Raw genomic sequence first — 22,413 nt, 5'->3', positions numbered from 1 at the left:
TGGGAAAGTATCAGGTGATACCAGCCCTTATGTACTACCATGATACCAACTTTAAAAAAAATCAAATTTAAACTTATCAAAAAATTCTGAAAAAAAATCATGGATGTTCATGACATACATGTAGACAGCCCCTAAAAAATTTAGATCAAAATTTAAAATATACATGAAGAAACAAAAAAAAACAAATTCAGATGTGAGCAGTGTCATTTTTTGCTTTTGTCTTCTTTTGACACTATTCATGATAAATTTGTGCTTTTTGTTTCTCCATGTGTATGCCGAATTTTGATCTGAATTTTTTAGGGATTGTCGACATGTATGTCATGAACATCCATGATTTTTTTTCAAAATCTTTTGACAAGTGTAAATTTGAATTTTTAAAGTTGGTATCATGGTAGCACATAAGGGCTGGTATCACCTGATACTTTCCCATGTCTTGGTTGGCATAGTAGCGGACGGGAATAGTCATTCCTGCAGTTTTCTTTCTGACCAGGGTTTTACTGGGTTTTTTTTAAAAAAAACTTCCATTCTCATAGGACCAGCGCATCAGAACAGCAACCGCAGCCGTTGAAAAGTAGCATAGATCGAAAGGATCCAACTCGAAGACACACAAACGTAGACGAGCTACGACAAGATCCGAGCAAATTCACCAATGATAGATCCACCGGAGACACAACTCCACACGCCCACCGACGATGCTAGACGCACCACCAGAAGGGGGACTAGGCAAGAAGAACTTTATTCCATCTTCAGAAAGCCGACGCCGTCTCGCCTTCCTAAGTAGGACACAAACCCTAACAAAACTTAAAGGGACATCTAAAGATGTAGCCCTCCCGCTGGCAAGGGTCGTGATCCACCGCACCGCCATGACTCTAAGGCCAGCGGAGACGAGACGGGCCGGCAGCAGAGCCGGCAGGAGACAGAGGAAATCTAGCCTTACTGGTTTCCTTGGATCCATTTTAGCCCTTTTTTAGAAGCTGGCTTTTACAAGTTTTTGTACGGTTTATTTTCTGGGAGTTTGTTTTTGTCTGTTCTTTTTGTTCTAGTCTAGTTTTCTTTTTCTGGTTTTGCTTCTCTATATCTTTCTTATGCGTCCTTTTCCTTTTGTTTGTTTTTTGTTTTTTCCTTCTTCCCTATGTTTATCCTCGTTTTCCTTTTATTTCTTCTATACCAAGTTTTCTGTTAGTTTTCCCATTTTTTATATTTTCTTGTTCCTATTTTTTCTTCTATTCCGATTCCTTTTTCATCATGCGGTATTAAATAAATTATTTGTGGTGTATTTGAAATGGTAATCGGGTGTTCAAAAATGTTCATCATTTTGTCGTGTAAAAATATTTTCTATGTATTATAAAATATTTCATGGTTTATAAAATTGCTTCTTGGGGATTTTAAAAATGTTCAAATGTATTATAAATTTTTGTCAAGCATTAAATATGTTATAGTGTGTTTAATAAATAATTATCGTGTATTAAGAAAAGTTTATCATGTACTTAAAAATGTTTGTCGTGTACTAAAACTTGTTTTCTATGCTAACAAAGTGTTTGCAGTGTATTAAACATGTTCGTCGAGTATTCATTATTTATTTTGCACTTAATTTTATATTCTTATTTTTATCTTTCCTTATTTTTTTAACTGTCAATTTTTTGTTTCTTTTTGTTTTCATCCTGTGGTTACTTTCTATCTTCATTTATAAAAATATGTTCATAGTGCTTTCTGAAAAATGTTCGTTGTGTATTTAAAAGGGCTCATATCATATTTAAAAACATTCAGCGCATGTTTACAAAATGTTCACCATATATTATTGTCTCTCCATCAAGTACCTTAAGGACGTTGATCGTCTATTGTTCACCGTGGATTAAGAAATTTTTCAACTACGTGACTTCAAAATTGTTTGCCTTGTATCTAAATTTTCATGGAGTATTTTAAAAATTGAAAACACGTATTGTAAAAAGTGCATTTCGTACTTTGAAAAATGTTGGTTTAAAAAAAGTACAACCATAATTTTATGGACATATTCTTTGATTCTTTTCGTAAATACGGGATAAACTATTTTTAGAATACAGGGTGAGCATTTTTAAATTTACAATGAACATTTTTTCCAAACATAATGAACATTTTCTTAATACTCGAGGAAGATTCTCTTAAGTATATTTATAACTTTTAGTTATATAAACATTTTTAAATACATGGTGAATATATTTTCAGTTTATGATAAGCATTTTGTGAAATACCCATTGACTAATTTTAAGATTTTAATGAAGTGAAAAGCTCTCTCTTTATCTCTGTCTCAACAAAAGATAAAAGTGAAAAAAATAAACAAAACAAAAAATTAAAAAGAAGAAAACGCTAGTAATGTACAAGAGAGAAACACAAGTGAAGGGCTTGAGTGACATACAAACATGCATACAAGACGCACCTAGGTTTCCTGCCGAGAAAAAGATTCTTGCCTCGCTTATCGAGAAGAACAACAATAGTAGAAGTAGCAAGAAGCGATAAAAATGGGCTGGCCCAGTGATCAGGCAAATGCGGGCCACATGGCGTTGACACTCGCAACAGTCAATACATAGCCGCCTTGAGTGGGCAAACAGTTCCCGGGCGCCTGAAGGAGACCTCTAGTGAGCCGGCCCAGCAAACCTTCGCTCGATCGCCTCTAAAAACATGCAGCTGCGATCGACTCGACTCACTTCACATAGCGGTGTTTTTTTTTTCTTCTTCTGGTCTCAGCGAACGAGTCGATCACCCAAACTAAAAAAAGACATGCGGGGAGCGGGATTTGAACTCAGGATCACTCACTTCACATAACGGTGCATGAACCACTACGCCATCCAACGACCTGCGCTAACAACATTCGTTTGCTCTCTTTTATTATTTCCACAACTCTCTAAGCCCCCAATATGGGACGCTTTCCAAACCATTTTTTTTTCTTTTTCTCTCTTTTTCTGTAACGGTTTTTTTCGCCTTTTTTATTCCCTTTTTTTGCCGAATACGTGCTCTTTACTAAAAAAAATAAAGTAAAACATTTTTAAGAAAAAGGAATGAAGGTTCATTGGTTTTTTTAAGTTCATCAAAATTGAAGAAAGTTCATCGAATCTGAAGACAAGTTCATCGATTATAAGAAAAGTTCATCGAATTTGAGAAAAGTTCATCATAATTAGAAAAAGTTCACCGAATCTAAAAAAAAAGTTCATCGCTTTTCAAAAAAATTCAGCGGATTTGTAAAAAAAATCATCGTTTTTTAAAAGCTCATCAAATTTGAAAACAGTTCATCAAATTTGGAAAAGGTTCATTGAATTTGAAAAACTTTCATCAAAGTTGAAAAAAAGGTTTATTAAATTTGAAAAAAAGTTCATCGAATTAGGAAAAAGTTCATCGCACTTAAAAAAGTTCATCGAATTTGCAAAAAAGTTAATCGAATTTGAAAAAAGTTCATCAAATTTGAAAAAAGTGTATCGCGTTTGAAAAAAGTTCATCAAACTGAAAAAAGTTCATCGAATTTGAAAAAAAGTTCATCGTGTTTGAAAAAAGTTCATTGAATTTGAGAAAAGTTCATCAATTTTGAAAAAAAACCCACCGATTTGAAACGAGTTCACGCATTAAAGAAAAATAAAAAAGAAACAGGAAAACAAACAAAGAAAGAGGAGAAAAACAAAACGTAAAAAGGACAGAAGGCGAATATAGATAGAAAGAAAAGAACGGAAGTACATTTGCACCACCTAGCAGGTGGGAGATGGGCCGGCCCGTTTGTCGCAAATGAAGGGAGGGGGGGTCGTGCGCCCAATTGTGGAAACACCTATATCGAGCGCTAAAGGCGCCGAATAGGATCTGGCTGGGGAAGGAGCCCCTGTTCAGCGCCTTAAGCACCTGTTTGTCCAACTGGCGCTCACGTGCCTACACAGTCATGCAGGTTCGTTTGCTCGTTTTGACCGGGTTCTGTGTAGTTAACCAGATGATGTGGACCATTTGACAAGTAGACTTTTCCGATAAATTCACGACATTGAAAAAGTTGGTGAAATTGAAAAAGTTCACAAATTCAAAAATATATAATGAATTTGGAAAGTTCAAAGATTCAGAAAAAACATGGATTTTAGAAAAAAAATGCCAATTTGGAAACAAGTTTGCAAATTTCAAAATAGTTCATGGAACTGAAAAAAAATAGTGATTCCTAAACTTGAAAAAAGTCACAGATTTTAAAAAAACTTCAAGAAATCAGAAATAACATAATTGAAAAAAATAGCAAATTAAAACAAGTTTGCAAATTTGAAAAAAGTTCACGAACATTTGTATAGTTTGTGAATTTGGAAAATGTTCTCGAATTAAGAAAAGTTCATAAATATGAACAAAATTGGGAAAAGTTCACTAAAAAAGTAAGCAAAAAACTGAAAAGGTTCACGGGTTTTAAAAAAGTTCATGAAATTTGAAAAAGGTTTACTAAAAAAGTTAGCAAAAAAATCTGAAATGAAAGTTTGTAGATTTTAAAAAAGTTCATGATTTTTTTAAATTTCGCGAAGTTGAAAAAATCACAAATTTTGGGGTTGTTCGTCAATTTGGAATAGTTTAATTTTTTTGGAAAAGTTCACGCATTTGAAAAAATAAAGGAAAAAGGAAACAAAAAAACTTAAACTAAACCCGGCTCGGAAACAATCAAAAAAAAATAAAAAAGGCTCTATGGGACGGCCCATTTAGTATCGAAGGAAGGGATGGTGGCGTGCTGTTTACGAACTACCCTTTAACCGGCGCTTAAGACGCCAAAATAGGTGCCAGCCCTGGGGTCTATATTTCTCTTATTGCAAATGTAGCTCCGCTTCGCCTCTAGCGCTTGCTGTCTTGCCGTCTTAGGGGGGCGGCCTAGTCAAGCAGTTTTGGGAAGGTTCTGGAGCAGCAGTTTGTGAAAGATTCACCGGTTTTGAAAAAATTCCATGGCGTTTTATATTTTATTTTAATGTGTTTTTCTCTATGGTTTCCATCAGTTTTTCTTCTTATTTTCTTGTCTTTTTTTGAAATACATGTTGTACATTTTCTGAACACAGATGAATCCTTTTTTGAATAGGTAGGAAACATTTTCCTAAAAAGTTTGCAGACATTTTTTATGTTGTATAAACGTATTTTATATTTCAAGAAGAGATGAACATATTTTGGAAACACGTGAAAATATTTTCAAAATGTGACTAACATTTTTTAAATTGTTTGCTACTTTTTTGAAAATTATACAATTTTTTAACAATGTACAAAAAATTTTCTTAAAATATCATGAACATTATTTTAAACGACTGAACCTTTTTAAAAATGCCTAGAATATGTTTTTGAAAATGTCACTAACAATTGTTTGAATGGTACGCTACCTTTTTGGAAATTCTAGATTTTTTATTGTATATATAATTTCCCAAAATATCATGAAAATTATTTTTTAAGCATGCGAACATTTAAGAAAATGCATAGAACATTTTTTGAATGGAATGAAACAATTGTTTTTAATTACACAAATTTTGCATTGCATAAATTTTTCCTTATAATGTCAAACATGTTTTTGGAACGCTTGCACGTTTATTAAATGTCAAGAATTTTTTTAAAAAGTTGTGCAATATTTTTTTCATTTTATAAACAATTGTAATGTGTGGTGAGTAGTTTTTAGAATCGAATGAGTAAAATTTGGAAATATAAATTAAATTAAAGAAAAATGAACGAATCAACACCGACGTAACAAAGCAACACATACATATCTTCCTAGTAGGCCGGCCCATTTAAAGCATCCCTTGAGGTGATGTCGTGTTCGATCTCGCTACACACGAGATGAACCCGCGTCACAACCATGCCCCTTTGTCTCTTTCTTCCTTCGAACTTGGCGAAGCCTAGCCCTCCTGTTATTCCTGAGCCAGGTTGAGCCCAATCTCTCTCCTTTTTCCGTAATGGGCCCGAGTTAGTTGCGCTTCAGCCTGTCTAGGCATGCTGGCTTGCTAGCACCTAAGAGGTTTCTGATGGTAATCTTTACCTCGGATTGCTTGAGGTGTAATAAACGATAATAAGATTGCGCAATAGACTAGGCATTAATGCATCACCATTAAGGAGGTCGAAACACAAAGGTATAGGTGTTTGGAGAGCGAGTTCTCTCACGGACGGCGTGACGCAAATGGGGAGGCACACATCCCGGTGTCGATGACAACATTTTTATATCTCGGTCGCCATCTCTAGCTATCACCCTGCATGATAATTTGTGTATCGATGTGAATATTATGCAATAAAGCTTCAACTATTTCTCTCTAAAAAAACTAGCGATAACAATCCATGGAAGTAATAGGATTCATGATATTTGATATGTATTTTTTTCTTTTAAAATAAGGGAGGAATCAAAAGGTCCCATAAAGCTAGCATTATATTTGCTATATTGTTAAACAATTCACAAAGGACCACGAGGGAAACAAACCACAACCAAGTCCTTTTTGTTTTTGCAAACGAAGCTTCCATCGACATTGCCAGAACACAAAGGAAGCAATTGATTCCTACAACCTCCAACGACCTTGTTGAAGACAATCCCGCCACAGTCTACAACCACACTGTGTTGACGTTGGGCAAGGGGAAGAGGCCTCGATGTGAAGGTTCAAGAACAGTGTGTTAGCCATCCAAGCTGTTTGTCAGCAATTTCTTGTCATATCATATGAATCTCAACTCTGTCGGCAAAGGTCGACGCACTGAACAAAGAAGAATGAAGCTCGTAGATGCTAACTCTTAACACATAGAAGGACACATAAAAAATATTCAACTCATTTGAAGAACGTTTATTTTCTGTTTATAAAATAGTACTAATTAATTAATTAATTAATTAATTAATCTTTATGCAATGCAAATGATGCACACTCATTATACAAGGTAATATATATCTGGGTATTATTACCGTGCTGTAAGTGGGGATAGACTACAAAGGAAAAAGGGACACTTCTCCCAAATTTTAGTTTTCTTGACAATTTTAAGTTTTTGTATTAATCTATCGAGCACCATACACATGCAAGTCTACAAGAGTATTGGCAGTGAAAAAAATAAAGACATGCAAGTGTAAGCAACAAGGTAGAGTTAAAGAGATACAAACATAGATAGACTCAGTGAAGATTCCCCCCTGGTTCGAATAGTTGGTGCTATCTTACATCCACGTTGATGAAGGTTTTAATCCACTAAGGATATAATATCACAAGGATCACAATTGCGAGATCCCACTAGGTACATTCCACAGAGGACACTCACCCACGAAGGGCCACAAAGGAGCAACCAACCTATTTCATCATGGCTTATGCACACAAAGGACTAGCCTCACTATTGGTAGATCTTCACGAACTAGGCGATCTCTGAACCATTACAAACTTCTTGGTTTCTTCACAAGCTTGAAGACTCCCAAGCACACCTAGCGAGACTAGGAGGCGCACACCCGCCAAGAATAACATGATGGAGGTTGCTTGGTGATGAATCTCTTGCTCTTGTGTTTCAAATATCTGTTGGGGAATGTAGTGATTTCAAAAAAAAATCCTACACACACGCAAGATCATGGTGATGCATAGCAACGAGAGGGAAGAGTATCGTCCACGTACCCTCGTAGACCATAAGCGGAAGCGTTATGAGAATGCGGTTGATGTAGTCGAACTTCTTCACGATTCGACCGATCCAAGTACCGGACACACGACACCTCCGAGTTCAGCACACGTTCAGCTCGATGACGTCCCACAAACTCCGATCCAACAGAGCTTCATGGGAGAGTTCCGTCAGCACGACGGCGTGATGACGGTGATGATGTTGCTACCGACACAGGGCTTCGCCTAAGCACCGCTACGATATGATCGAGGTGGATTATGGTGGAGGGGGCACCGCACACGGCTAAGGGATCAATGATCAACTTGTGTGTTCTAGGGTGTGATACGTCTCCAACGTATCTACTTTTTTCAAACACTTTTGCCCTTATTTTGGACTCTAACTTGCATGATTTGAATGGAACTAACCCGGACTGACGCTGTTTTCAGCAGAATTACCATGGTGTTATTTATGTGCAGGAGCAAACGTTCTCGGAATGACCTGAAACTTCACGGAGCCACTTTTCAGAAAATAAGAAAAATACCTGCAAAAGATGAAGGCCAGGGGGCCTACCACCTCTCCACGAGGGTGGGGGGGCGCGCCGCCCTACCTCGTGGGCCCCCTGTTGCCTCTCCGACTCCAACTCCACCTCCATATATTGAGTTTCGGGGAGAAAAAAATCAGAGAGAAGAAATCATCGCGTTTTACGATATGGAGCCGCCGCCAAGCCCTAAAACCTCCTGGGAGGGCTGATCTGGAGTCCGTTCGGGGCTCCGGATAGGGGAATCCGTCGCCATCGTCATCATCAACCATCCTCCATCACCAATTTCATGATGCTCACCGCCGTGTGTGAGTAATTCCATCCTAGGCTTGCTGGACGGTGATGGGTTGGATGGGATCTATCATGTAATCGAGTTAGTTTTGTTAGGGTTTGATCCCTAGTGTCCACTATGTTCTGAGATTGATGTTGCTATGACTTTGCCATGCTTAATGCTTGTCACTAGGGCCCGAGTGCCATGATTTCAGATCTGAACCTATTATGTTTTCATCAATATATGAGTGTTCTTGATCCTATCTTGCAAGTCTATAGTCACCTATTATGTGTTATGATCCGTTAACCCCGAAGTGACAATAATCGGCATACTTACCGGTGATGACCGTAGTTTGAGGAGTTCATGTATTCACTATGTGTTAATGCTTTGTTCAGGTTCTCTATTAAAAGGAGGCCTTAATATCCCTTAGTTTCCGTAAGGACCCCGCTGCCACGGGAGGGTAGGACAAAAGATGTCATGCAAGTTCTTTTCCAGAAGCACGTATGACTATATTCGGAATACATGCCTACATTATATCAATGAACTGGAGCTAGTTCTGTGTCACCCTAGGTTATGACTGTTACATGATGAACCGCATCCGGCATAATTCTCCATCACTGATCCATTGCCTACGAGCTTTCCACATATTGTTCTTCGCTTATTTACTTTCCCGTTGCTATTGCTATCATCACTACAAAATACCAAAAACATTACTTTTACTACCATTACCTTTTGTTACCGTTATCACTACTATCATATTACTTTGCTACTAAACACTTTGCTGCAGATATTAAGTTTCCAGGTGTGGTTGAATTGACAACTCAGCTGCTAATACTTGAGAGTATTATTTGGCTCCCCTTGTGTTGAATCAACAAATTTGGGTTGAATACTTTACCCTCGAAAACTGTTATGATCCCCTATACTTGTGGGTTATCAAGACTATTTTCTGGCGCCGTTGCCGGGGAGCATAGCTCTACTCTTTGAGTCACTTGGGATATATATCTGCTTATCATTATGAAGAACTTGAGAGATCCAAAAATCAAGATCTATCCCTCAACTACGAGGGGGGTAAGGAACTGCCATCTAGCTCTACACTTGATTCACCTTCTATTATGAGTAAGTTTGCGACACCTACACCTGCTTCTGCTATTCGTTCTGATATGTCGCATGTTATTGATGATGCCGCTTCTCCTATGCATGATACTTATGATGAAACTACCTCTATGCCTGATACTACTATGCCACTTAGTGATTTTCTTGATGAACAACTTGCTAGGGCTAGAGAAATTGAAAATATTGAATCTGATGATACTGATGAAAGTGATGATGAAGAATCACTTGTTATTCCTAAGGGTTATGTTTTTGATCAAGAAGCTTCTTTAGCTATTTTAGCTTGCAAAAATAGAAATGAACTCAAAAGGTTATTAGCTAAATGGAGTAAGCAATCTCTAAATGCTAGAATGAAACCTGACTCTGGTTTTGCTACTTCACCTATCTTTGTTACTGATAAGGATTATGAATTCTCTGTTGATCCTGATATAATTACTTTGGTTGAATCTGATCCTTTTCATGGTTATGAATCTGAAACTGTTGTGGCACATCTTACTAAATTGAATGATATAGCCACCCTGTTCACTAAAGATGAGAGAACTCGTTACTTTTACATCCTTAAAATATTTCCGTTCTCATTAAAGGGTGATGCTAAGATATGGTTTAATTCTCTTGATCCTGGTTGTGTGCATAGTCCTCAGGATATGATTTATTACTTCTCTGCTAAATATTTCCCTGCTCATAAGAAACAAGCTGCTTTAAGGGATATATATAATTTTATGCAAATTGAAGAAGAGAGTCTCCCACAAGCTTGGGGGAGGCTTCTCCAATTACTTAATGCTTTGCCTGATCATCCTCTTAAGAAAAATGAAATACTTGATATCTTTTATAATGGACTAACCGATGCCTCCAGAGATTACCTGGATAGTTGTGCTGGTTCTGTTTTCAGGGAAAGAACACCGGATGAAGCTGAGATTCTATTGAATAATATGTTGACAAATGAAAATAATTGGACACCTCCGGAGCCAATTCCTGAGCCTATTCCTAAACCAACTCCGAAGAAGAGGGGTATTCTATGTCTCAGTCCTGAAGATATGCAAGAGGCAAAGAAATCTATGAAAGAAAAAGGTATTAAAGCTGAAGATGTTAAGAATTTACCTCCTATTGAAGAAATACATGGTCTTAATTTACCGCCTGTTGAAGAAACATATAATCTTAATCCATTACCTATTGAAGAAACTCATGGTCTTGATAACCCGACACAGGTAGTAAAGGTAAATTCTCTCTATAGATATGATAAAGCTGAAATCCCATTTACTAAGTTTGCTAGCCCATGCTTAGATGAGTTTGAAAAATTTATGGCTAAGCAAGAAGATTTTAATGCTTATTTTGGTAGACAATTGAAATACAATTCAAATATGCTTGAACACTTGGGTGATTATATGGCTAATCTCAAAGGTGAACTTAAACTTATTAGTAAACATGCTTCTATGGTTACCACTCAAGTAGAACACGTACTTAAAGCTCAAAATGATTTGCTCAATGAATTGAATAGTAAAAATAATGATAATGATGTTAGAGTTATGACTAGAGGTGGTAGAATGACTCAGGAACCTTTGTATCCTGAAGGCCACCCTAAGAGAATTGAGCAAGATTCTTAGAGAAATAATATAGATGCACCTAGTTCTTCTAAAAGGAAGAAAAAGAAAAATGATAAGACTTTGCATGCTTCTAGTGATCCTATTGTTGAAACACCTAAGAATCCAAATGATATTTCTATTTCTGATGCTGAAACTCAATCTGGTAATGAACCTGAAACTAATGATAATGTTAATGATAATGTTCATAATGATGCTCAACCTAGTAATGATAATGACATAGAAATTGAACCTGTGGTTGATCTTGATAACCCACAATCAAAGAATCAACGTTATGATAAGAAAGATTTTGTTGCTAGGAAATATGGTAAAGAAAGAGAGCCATGGGTTCAGAAACCCATGCCTTTTCCTCCCAAACCATCCAAGAAAAAGGATGATGAGGATTTTGAGCGCTTTGCTGAAATGATTAGACCTATCTTTTTGCGTATGCGATTAATTGATATACTCAAAACCAATCCTTATGCTAAGTACATGAAAGATATTATTACAAATAAAATAAAGATACCGGACGCTGAAATTTCCACCATGCTTGCTAATTATACTTTTTAAGGGTGGAATACCAAAGAAACTTGGAGATCCAGGAGTACCCACTATACCATGCTCTATTAAAAGAAACTATGTTAAAACTGCTTTATGTGATCTTGGAGCCGGTGTTAGTGTTATGCCTCTCTCTTTATATCGTAGACTTGATTTGAATAAGTTGACACCTACTGAAATATCTTTGCAAATGGCTGATAAATCAACTGCTATACCTGTCGGTATTTGTGAGGATGTGCCTGTTGTAGTTGCAAACATTACTATTTTAACGGACTTTGTTATTCTTGATATTCCCGAGGACGATAGTATGTCTATTATTCTTGGAAGACCCTTTTTGAATACTGCAGGGGCTATTATTTATTGCACTGAAGGCAATGTCACTTTTCATGTTAATGGTAATGAGCATACGGTACACTTTCCGAGGAAACAACCTCAAGTCCACAGTATCAATTCTATTGGAAAAATTCCATCGATTATATTTGGAGGTTTTGAATTTCCTCTTCCTACTGCCAAGAAGAAATATGATATTCTTATTATTGGGGATGTGCATATCCCCATTGAGGTAACATAGTGTTATTCGAAATTTCTCCGGTTCCATGTTATTCGGAATGAGTTCGTTAACAAGACCTGATCAACCTTGTTAGTGGATTCCTTTTGATGATCATGAGATGGATGAAACTAGAAGGCACAACCTTCGGTACCCCACTTTTACTTTCTGTTATTTATATTAAATAAAATAAAAATAAATATTTTTCTGTCTGTTATCTGATTATCCGTGCAATATAAAATACCTCGAAAATAAAAGTTCTCCAAATGCCCTGAAATTTAAATATGATTTTTTCTAGAATATTTGAGAATATTTGGCACAAAGAACACACCAGGGGGGCCAACCACCTGCCCATGAGGGTGGAGGGCGCCCCCCTGCCTCGTGGGCCCATGGTGGCCCTCCTCCACTTATTCCTGCACCCACACACTTCATCTTCCTCCCACAAACACGAATATCTAGCTCAATCATGAGTTCTAGCTCATCTTGTTGCCATTTTCGATCTCCTTGCTCAAAGCACCTCTCACAAAACTGCTTGGGGAGATTGTTCCTTGGTATGTGACTCCTCCATTGGTCCAATTAGTTTTTGTTCTAGTGCTTTATTCATTGCAAATTTTTGCTGCTTAGGTGACCCTGTTCTTGAGCTTGCATGTCAAATTTATATGGTTCCAAGTAGTTTTGATGCATGATATAGGCTCTAGGCACTTGTAGGAGTAATTGCTATCAATATTATTGAGTTTGGTTTACTTTTATTTTGAAGTTACTAAAAATTTCAAAATTTTTCAGAAAATGATGAGGAGACTTTTGAGGGGCTCATCGAGCCAAAGCTCGAAGGAAAAGGCACCAAAGCCTAAGTATAATCTGCCTCACACCGCGGAGATTCGAGCGTGTGAATGGCCTTCCAATGATTTCTTGAGAGCAGCCGGGATTTATGAAGATTTTCATGAATTGGCTAAAAATGCAGGCCTCACTGCTTTCCTCCACGACCAATGTGATCAGTATCTCTTACTCACAAATACCTTTGTGCAAAACTTTCATTTTCATTCTAGGAACTCACCACCTACGGTGGAGTTTCATTTATATGATGAGCATAAGGAGATGTCACTTTATGATTTTTGTCGGATTTGTTTAGTCCCTTTTGAGGGCAAGACAGAAGAACCACATCATGATGATGTGGAGGGATTTATTGATACTATCACTATAGGGGAAACAAGGAAGGTTTTCGATGCACGAATCACTAGCATACATTTTCCTGTTTTATGCCATTTTGCATTATTTGCTAGTCGTTGTTTAATTGGTCGCGGAAACTGTGGAAACCTTAGTATCCCTGATATTATTATTTTTCTCCAAGGTTTATACAGTGATAACACTTTTAGTATGGGTGACATTATTGCTAAACGGTTAAGTATGAACCGTACAAAGGGCCCCATCTTTGGAGGCATCTATGCTTCACGCCTAGCTGCACATTTTAACATACCTATTAGGCATTCTGAGAAAGAAGAAAAAGTGCTGCCTCGTGTTTATCTAGATTATAAAAGTATGGTGGCACATGATTTTATTGTTAAGAATAGGGAAGGAGAGCTTAAATATCAATTGTTCTTTAACAAACATCATCATGAGACTATTACCCTGCCTGCTCCTTCTTTATCTGATTTATCTTCAGGCATGTACCTTGTTCCGTTGAAGGCTATTCACGCCTACCGGAACCCTGCACCAGCCGTGGAGCCAGAGCCGGAACCACAAGTTGATCCTCCACGACAGTCTAATTATCAGTGGGATCCGGAGATGATTGTCAGCCAGTGGCAATCGGAGTCTTCCTCTTCTTCATCTCAGTACGACCCCAACTACTATTATGGATATCCGTCAGGCCAGCCGTGGCCATAGACCAACTTAGGCCAAAAGCCTAAGCTTGGGGGAGTACATATTTCCCACCGACATTACATTTATGTTCACACACTCATTGCTAGATGTTGGTGCTCATACTTTTTCATTGTATCATCCATGCTAGTTTATTTCCTTTTTATGCTTTCTTCTTGTGTATTTAATAAACCTTAAGCAAAAAAAATTAGTTGTAGCTTTTAATCAGTTTAATTTCCATGCTTGTATTAGTAATTAAAAAGAAAACCCAAAAAGATTTCCTGTTCTTCTTTTGCTTGTTGGGAGCTTTCCCGTGTAAATAGTTTTATTTCTTTTCTTTTCTTTTGGGGTCGATAGGAGAAGACCATAATTAAATTGTTGAAGTGGCTCTTATATGCATTATTGTTTATCTGACAAAAGAGCCCATATTGCCTTGTCTTCTCCTGTTTATTGAATGCTTGCAGATTCCAGCTTAGTCCAATGCACGCACACTATTATTATTCACATCGTGCAAGTGAAAGGCAATTATGACGATATATGATGGACTGATTGAGATGAGAAAAGCTGGTATGAACTCAACCTCTTTTGTTTTTGTAAATACGATTAGTTCATCGTTCCTGATTCAGCCTATTATGAATAAACATGTTTGCAATGACAACTAGAGATCATAGTTCTTGTGCCATGCTTGATTAGCTATGATTTATAATGGTTTACCTTGCATGCCAACATGCTATTAAAATGGTTATGATGTGGTATGATAGGGTGGTATCCTCCTCTGAATGATTTAAGTGACTTGACTTGGCACATGTTCACGCATATAGTTGAAACAAAATCAACATAGCCTTCATGATATTTATGTTCATGGTGGATTATATCCTACTCATGCTTGCATTCGGTGTTGATTAATTTTAATGCATGTTCATGACTGTTGTCGCTCTCTAGTTGGTCGCTTCCCAGTCTTTTGCTAGCATTCACCTGTACTAAGCGGGAATACTGCTTGTGCATCCAATTCCTTAAACCCCAAAGTTATTCCACATGATCCCACTATACCTACCTATATATGGTATCTACCTGCCGTTCCAAGTAAATTTGTATGTGCCAAACTCTAAACCTTCAAATAAATATTCTGTTTTGTATGCTCGAATAGCTCATGTATCAACTAGGGCTGTCCGTATCTTCCATGTTAGGTGGGTTATTCTCAAGAGGAGTGGACTCCGCTCCTCACTCACGAGATAAATGGCTGGTCACCGGGATGCCCAGTCCCATGCTTTATGCAAACTAAATCAAAATAATTGCAATCAAAACTCCCCCTGGGACTCTTGTTAGTTGGAGGCACTCGTTGTTTCGAGCAAGCCATGGATTGATGCTTGTTGGTGGAAGAGGGAGTATAAACTTTACCATTCTTTTTGGGAACCGCCTATAATGTGTGTAGCATGGAAGATATCGCCATCTCTTGGTTGTTATGTTGTCAATGAAAGTATACCTCTCAAAATATTATTCACCTCTATTTCAAAACCGAGCTCTGGCACCTCTACAAATCCCTGCTTCCCTCTGCGAAGGGCCTATCTATTTACTTTTATGCTGAGTCATCATCCTCTTATTAAAAAGCACCAGTTGGAGAGCACCGTTGTCATTTGCATTCATTACTGTTAGTTCACATTGAGTATGACTTGACTGGATCTCTTTTACCATGAATTACAATATCTAGTCAGTCCTTGGTCTTTAAAGGTGCTCTGCATTTATGTTTTGCGGTCTCAGAAAGGGCTAGCGAGATACCATCTTGTTATATCATATTGTGATTCTTTTGAGAAAGTGTTGTCATCCGAGATTTATTATTATGGCTCGCTAGTTGATTATGCTATTGACATGAGTAAACTTGAGACCTAAGCGTTATTGCAAATGTGGTTAGTTATAATCTTTGCTGAAAACTTGAATGCTGGCTTTACATATTTACAACAACAAGAGCAAACAGAGTTTGTAAAAGTTTTTCTTTATCACTTTCAGTTTGTCAACTGAATTGCTTGAGGACAAGCAAAGGTTTAAGCTTGGGGGAGTTGATACGTCTCCAACGTATCTACTTTTCCAAACACTTCTGCCCTTGTTTTGGACTCTAACTTGCATGATTTGAATGGAACTAACCCGGATTGACGTTGTTTTCAGCAGAATTACCATGGTGTTATTTATGTGCAGGAGCAAACGTTCTCGAAATGACCTGAAACTTCACGGAGCCACTTTTCAGAAAATAAGAAAAATACCTGCAAAAGATGAAGGCCAGGGGGCCCACCACCTCTCCACGAGGGTGGGGGCGCGCCCCCCTACCTCGTGGGCCCCCTGTTGCCTCTCCGACTCCAACTCCACCTCCATATATTGAGTTTCAGGAGAGAAAAATCAGAGAGAAGAAATCATCGCGTTTTACGATATGGAGCCGGCGCCAAGCCCTAAAACCTCTCGGGAGGGCTGATCTGGAGTCCGGGGCTCCGAAGAGGGGAATCCGTCGCCATCGTCATCATCAACCATCCTCCATCACCAATTTCATGATGCTCACCGCCGTGCGTGAGTAATTCCATCCTAGGCTTGCTGGACGGTGATGGGTTGGATGGGATCTATCATTTAATCGAGTTAGTTTTGTTAGGGTTTGATCCCTAGTGTCCACTATGTTCTGAGATTGATGTTGCTATGACTTTGCTATGCTTAATGCTTGTCACTAGGGCCCGAGTGCCATGATTTCAGATCTGAACCTATTATGTTTTCATCAATATATGAGTGTTCTTGATCCTATCTTGCAAGTCTATAGTCACCTATTATGTGTTATGATCCGTTAACCCCGAAGTGACAATAATCGGGATACTTACCGATGATGACCGTAGTTTGAGGAGTTCATGTATTCACTATGTGTTAATGCTTTGTTTCGGTTCTCTATTAAAAGGAGGCCTTAATATCCCTTAGTTTCTGTAAGGACCCCGCTGCCACGGGAGGGTAGGACAAAAGATGTCATGCAAGTTCTTTTCCATAAGCACGTATGACTATATTCGGAATACATGCCTACATTATATCAATGAACTGGAGCTAGTTCTGTGTCACCCTAGTTTATGACTGTTACATGATGAACCGCATCCGGCATAATTCTCCATACCGATCCATTTCCTACGAGCTTTCCACATATTGTTCTTTGCTTATTTACTTTCCCGTTGCTATTGCTATCATCACTACAAAATACCAAAAACATTACTTTTACTACCGTTACCTTTTGTTACCGTTATCACTACTATCATATTACTTTGCTACTAAACACTTTGCTGCAGATATTAAGTTTCCAGGTGTGGTTGAATTGACAACTCAGCTGCTAATACTTGAGAGTATTCTTTGGCTCCCCCTGTGTCGAATCAACAAATTTGGGTTGAATACTTTACCCTCGAAAACTGTTGCGATCCCCTATACTTGTGGGTTATCAGGGTGCCCCCTTCCCCCATATATAAAGGAGCAAGGGGGGAGGCCGGCCGGCCCCTGTAGGGCGCGCCAGGAGGAGGAGTCCTCCTCCTAGTAGGAGTAGGACTCCCCTTTCCTACTCCTACTAGGAGGAGGAAAGGAAGGGGGAAGGGGAGAAGGAAGGAGAGGGAGGAAAGGAGGAAAGGGGGGCCGGCCCCCTAGTCCAATTCGGTTTGGGCTAGGGGGGCCACGCGCCCTACCGCCTCTCTTCCACCACTTGGCCCATGAGGCCCAATACATCTTCCCCGTATTCCCGGAACTCCCCGGTACTCCGAAAAATACCCGAATCACTCGGAACCTTTCCGATGTCCGAATATAGTCGTCCAATATATCGACCTTTACGTCTCGACCATTTCGTGACTCCTCGTCATGTCCCCGATCTCATCCGGGACTCCGAACTACCTTTGTTACATCAAATCACATAAACTCATAATGCCAATCGTCACCGAACGTTAAGCGTGCGGACCCTACGGGTTCGGGAACTATGTAGACATGACCGAGACACGTCTCCGGTCAATAACCAGTAGCGGAACCTGGATGTTCATATTGGCTCCTACATATTCTACGAAGATCTTTATCGGTCAAACCGCATAACAACATACGTAGTTCCCTTTGTCATCGGTATGTTACTTGCCCGAGATTCGATCATCAGTATCTCAATACCTAGTTCAATCTCGTTACCGGCAAGTCTCTTTACTCGTATCCGTAATGCATTATCCCTCAACTAACTCATTAGTTGCATTGCTTGCAAGGCTTATAGTGATGTGCATTATCGAGAGGGCCCAGAGATACCTCTCCGACAATCGGAGTGACACATCCTAATCTTGATATATGCCAACTCAACAAGTACCATCGGAGACACCTGTAAAGCACCTTTATAGTCACCTAGTTACGTTGTGACGTTTGGTAGCACACAAAGTGTTCCTTTGGCAAATAAGTCATGAAGAAAGCAATGGCAGTAAAGTAAAACGAACAAGTGCTAAGATAACGGAATGGGTCAAGTCAATCACATCATTCTCCTAATGATGTGATCCCGTTTATCAAATGACAACTCATGTCTATGGTTAGGAAACATAACCATCTTTGATCAACGAGCTAGTCAAGTAGAGGCATACTAGTGACACTCTGTTTGTCTATGTATTCACACATGTATTATGTTTCCGGTTAATACAATTCTAGCATGAATAATAAACATTTATCCTTAAATAAGGAAATAAATAATAACTTTATTATTGCCTCTAGGGCATATTTCCTTCAATATCATCAACACTCAAAACACTCACAAGATCGGACTTTTGGATTAGAGATGTAGGATCGGAAAAGCAAGAGGGGATTAGATCTCAACGGATTGACTTGGATACTTGGTGTAGAAAGCCCTTTGAAATAAGCACAAAGGAGGTGGAGTCCTCTCTCAGAACATATATGATGTGAGTGCGGTTTGCTTTGAGTGAACATGTGGGATGGGTAGGGCATAAATAGTCTGGACAAGAAATTTTACCATTACCAACTTTATTACACAACTCGAAAGCTCTGGAGTGATCGGCTCGGAGGCTCCGACATGTACAGAAAGCGCTAACTTTCAAATGGCCTAGCCAGTCCGAATGGAAGCGGCTCGGAGGCTCCGATGTACATACCTTAGCACTGGCACATTCTCCATAACCACTTCTGAATTTTCGGTCGGAGAGCTTTAGAAATTCTAAGAGGGCAACATTTTTGGCACATTTGAAAAGGTAGGCTTTTGCAACAACTAAATCTGGTGAACTACTTGATGGTTTCGACTTGAAGAGCTCAACAACTTCAAAGTATGAAAGTTGGGTAGATATAGTGGAGGAAATTTGGGCTTTTTAGGGCTTTTGAAAGTTGATCTTTAAACACTCAGAGAAAAATACTCATCATAATATCCTTATCCCATTTTGATAGTATCAGCATGCCTATGGACTCATTGTGATCGCTTAAATGAAATGAAGAATCCTTGGGCTTGGTCAATACATGTTTTCATGTAAAATTATGGGGTCACCCTTCCATTTCCTTTATTGCAACCTGAAGAATTTTCCTGAGATGAAGTTGTAATAGGCATTAGTTCCTTGAGATATATTGACATTAATTATCAAAATCCACCTAGGGGATGAGATGCACTTTCACAAGCACCATGAGAGGGCGAGGAGGAAGCGTCGGGGCGACCACAACCTTCTTCTTATTCACCAACGACGTCGTGCTGTCCACCTCATTGGTCGACGGTCGACTCTCAAGTATGCTGGTCGGTTGGGCAAAGGGCGGTCGGGAGGTTGTGGCAGCGCAAAAGTGGCGACAACTGCTGGCGACGAATCGCTGTCGATGATGTTCTTGCCTTGCCGCCGGCGTTTTAGTGGTTGTGACACCAAATTTGTGGCCGACGATGGGTCTCCAATGCTAGCGAGGGTGGTAAGAGGTGCGGCAGGTGTCGTGGGTTTGTCACGGTAGATGTCCTCGTGAAAGGACTTAGTCGTGGAGCCATTGCTACGGGTTAGCTTAAAGGGGTTAAACCGGACAAGGGGACACGAGGGGTTTTATACTAGTTTGGCCCCTTTGATGAAGGTAAAAGCCTACGTCTAGTTGTGATTGGTATTGCTAGGGTTTCGATGACCAGGGAGAGAATCCGCTTTGCCTGGCTCTCGAGTTGTTGTCTGTTGTCCTCAAACCGCGGCCGGGTCATCCCTTTATATACATAGGTTGACGCCCGCCGGTTCATAGAGTCCCGAGGCCGGATCATAGAGGTGTCCGGCTCGGTCTCTATTCCTCTAACTTACAATACAAGTTACATGATAAAGTCGGTTCACATCTACAGGCTTTAACCCGCCTTTGGGACTTGGGCCTTCGTAAAGCGCCACCATCTTCACATCTTCATGGGCTTCTATCTTCATGGAGCTAATGTAGCGACCTGACCCGAATGGATCAAGTCTCTGTGCTTAAGTGTCATCCCTGGATCGGTATGCTGACACACACAATACTCGAAGGATTTATAACAGAGGTAAATCACATGTATAAAGTAACGTAAATACTATTACCTCAATCCATATAGCGGAAGCAACAAGGTTGTGGATTCCCATCAACACCAACGGCAAAGTTGAGTGTAGAAATCGTAACCCTAACGTATCACTTACTCGTCGTAAGAAATCCTGCAACATGAGATGTTGCAGCCGCAGAGGGTCAGTACATTGAATGTACTAGCAAATTCACACCATAGAGAATGATGAATGAAGACTATCACTACATGCATATTTGGCTGGTGGAAAAGCTCTATGGTTATAAGGTTTTTGCGTAAAGCCAATTTTTCCCTACTGCAAAGGAATAAATTTTATTTAACTATCATGGTGGTTGTTAAACATTGAGAATGGTTGACAGCATTCTCAATCCCAATTAAGTAACATCATTAAAACCCAACAATATTCATTTAAAGTAATGTGATGAGATCAACAGGATAATCCAAGAACTAGATACTCAAGATGTCCATAACCGGGGACACGGCTAATCATGATTAGTTTATACACTCTGCAGAGGTTTGCGCACTTTTCCCCACAAGACTCGATCGCCTCCGTTGGATTTCTCGCACTACATGGTGTTTGAGAAACGGATGACCGAGACACAGTCTTTCAGAAGCGCTAGCACCTTACGATGGATAGACCGGTACACCTACTTTCCCCTACATCTACTAGTCTACCCTGTAAGAGTTCGCACGACTTAATCAACTATGCCAGAGCCCATAATGGCTTGTGGCTGCACACGGAAGTTTCTAGTTTGAAAAATCTCATGATCCCTTTGAGCCTGGTTGGCGGTCCAAAAGAAAACAGGCAAGTCCTGGATTACCCAGGTGCCTAGACAGGCAATCCTAGAATAACCAGGTGCCTCAATCCACCCAGATGTGTGTTTAAGTTGCCACCTTAAGTAAACCATTAATTAACAATCTCACATCTGTCATGGATACTCTCAAAACCCAATCCATGTCTACGAGCATAGCATGGCCATGTAAGCATAACGTAAAAGTAACTCCCAAGGTTTGAATGCAGGGCAATAGGTTCCTACCTCATCAACTACTTCCCAATAACCACAATTTAATTAGATCCTAATCATGCAATGTTGGAGGTTTGATCTAATGCAATAAAAACTGGGTATGAAAGAGGTATGATCAAAGTGTGAACTTGCCTGCAATGTTGATGAATATGATTCGCACTCAAAACTCTTGATAGATCTACTCGTCACACTCCGGTCAATCTATCGTAAGCAAGCAATAGTAACCACACATAAGCAATCACTCCAAAGATCAGAAAGAACGAAGAAGACGATTCGGGAACATCAAAACCAAGCAAATAACTCCTGCAACATAAAACAATTTCTAACAGTACCAAAATTATGTGAATTTGGCCTTATTAGAATGTTTAGGTCAAGAGCTTCGATTTGCAAAAAGAATCAACTCAAACGGAGCTACGAAACTCAAGTTATGATCAAACGAAGTTTGAATTCAAATCTGATCTAATTCAAATTTTAAACTTTTCAAAAACATGTTTGAGTTGGATTAAAGGATAGAGGGGATCATAACGAAGACGTGGGCGTTGGTTTCGTTGGATTTGGACTAACGAGTAAAAAGTTATGAGGGTTTGAAGTACAGGGACTAATCTGTGAAGAAATTTGGCCGAAAATAATAGAAAAAGAAAAAGCTAAAAAGTGAACGTTCGCTAACTAGTTCTTAAACAGAGAACGTTCTCTAAATAGATCTAATTAAAAAAACTAAACCGTTTTTTTAAACGAAAACCGAACCCTAAAATAAACCGGCTAAACAGGGGAAAACCGGATCGGGTTTTGTGCGGGTTTTACCGGTTCGCCTAATAAAACCGGTGGCGGCGACGAACGGACTCCGGCGAGGCGACGCGGCTTCGGCGAGGTGCGGCGA

Source organism: Triticum urartu, chromosome 2 (genome assembly GCF_003073215.2).
Source record: "Triticum urartu cultivar G1812 chromosome 2, Tu2.1, whole genome shotgun sequence".
Taxonomy (NCBI): domain Eukaryota; kingdom Viridiplantae; phylum Streptophyta; class Magnoliopsida; order Poales; family Poaceae; genus Triticum; species Triticum urartu.
The sequence above is the reverse complement of the archived record's forward strand: the minus strand, read 5'-3'. Positions refer to the sequence as shown.